We start from the raw sequence: 1,872 nt of genomic DNA on the forward strand, positions 1-1,872 counted from the left end.
GGCGATTAGTTGGAGGGAGGGCATCCGTAGTCTCCTGGTGAAGCACAATCAGTCAATGGAAATTGGTAGGTGCACACCATACCGGTATTAGATGAATGATGGCCGTTAGATTCAGATTCGTGAGACTAATCGTGCGGTGGTGAATGGGTCGGCTGGTGTGCTGGGGGTAATTGCGGGGTGCACTTAAGAAAAATCGTGTTGGATTGTTTAATAGTAGTGGAGATGGAGAAACAGCGGAAGTACATAACTTTTGACTCCTATAAAATGCTGGAACAAAGTTACACTCAAAAGAGATGCAATTTGCAATTCTGCCCTGCGCTATTTTCTAAAGTATAAATCACATTTTATAGCATGGGATAATTAACACATAAGTCACTAGTCATTATGCCATCATAACACTTTGCTAATGGGTCTTTACTAACTGACGGGTGAGAAGTATTAACACGATAGACTTAGACTTTTTTTAACATACACTCATCTCTATGAACACATTACCCTATGAACACATTCAAGAGACTGAGCCGACATATCATCTTGAAATTTACGAAGTCAAGAAAAAGAAATATTAACAGGCCAAAGTTTGGACCGTCGATATGACATCCGACCAGTAACGGACCTAATCTTTAGCGGTTCAACCCATCAATTATTATCTACACACTAGTGATGGGTGTGCTATTTGACCCGTTACTGGTTCCATAGGTCCAACCCACTTTTGAAAGCCCAAACTCAACTACTAAAAACATCCCCCCAAAGCCCTAGCTACTCCCCATTTATCGTAATCTCTTTTTTTCCTCCACTCGCAACGCTATTCCGTCCCTACCATTCTCGATGTACCGTCCCCATCGGACAGACAGCCAACCTCTTGTCGTTGTCCCTAGCCCATCCTTCTCGTCACCTTCCTCATACTCTACTTCCTCTCCCTGCATCCCCTTCCTCTCCCCACTGTAGGTCAATGTGATAAACACCATTGCAATCGTACGTGTTGGAGTCGTGAGCCAGTACACCGCCACCACCTCGTTGGTCATGTCATGTGGGACAACCTCGGCTACGGTGTGGGGACATCATCGACTTCAATGGCGTCTCCTTGACACGTTGGTGGTGCTACGAGCTCGGCCACGTCTCATCGGCCAGATGTTTTTGGCTTTGAACCGAGACAATCACGACTTTGGCACTACAAGCTTCCACACTTACGACTCCTTGACTCCATGCGCAATGACGATCCAGAGGCGATGCGCGGCAACACCGACAACACCGACAACATGCATGGGTTGAGTGGACTAGGCTTGCGAGCCTCACCACTATTTTGTAATTAATTGTGGAAAATAATAAATGTGTAACTGAAATTCCAATTGGTTTCTTTATGAGAAAATATGATTAGGGGTTCTTATATTTACTAGTAGCATCTGTCGTACACATGTTGGTGCATAGAAATAAGCACGTATCAAGTTAAACCCCTCACATGTCTATATGCTCTATAACATAATTAATTGATAATTCATATACACATTATGTCCATGAATTCAAGCATCCAATAACATGCAATTCTAACCCATAAGGATCCCGGGCAACTTCGCACCAGGGGGCTCCCCCAATTTGGAGCTTCGTTGGCCGTTGGATCCTGGTGAAATTGTTCTTTAGTCATCTCGTCCGTTCGATTTTCGTTGATTGTTTTCACTGTGTGGTTGTTTTCCTCGATCAATGACTGGTGGCCTCGTCCCATGTGCACGTTGGCTGGCTGAAACATTCACGGGTGCGAAGAAGCCTATCCTTGCGCGCCACAGGTCTCGCTGCCGGCATGGGCATGCGGTGATGCCCATTGGGCACAACCCCCACAAACCCTAGCCTCAGCCTCAGTCCAAGACGGCATCCTCC

Source organism: Triticum dicoccoides, chromosome 2B (genome assembly GCF_002162155.2).
Source record: "Triticum dicoccoides isolate Atlit2015 ecotype Zavitan chromosome 2B, WEW_v2.0, whole genome shotgun sequence".
NCBI lineage: Eukaryota > Viridiplantae > Streptophyta > Magnoliopsida > Poales > Poaceae > Triticum > Triticum dicoccoides.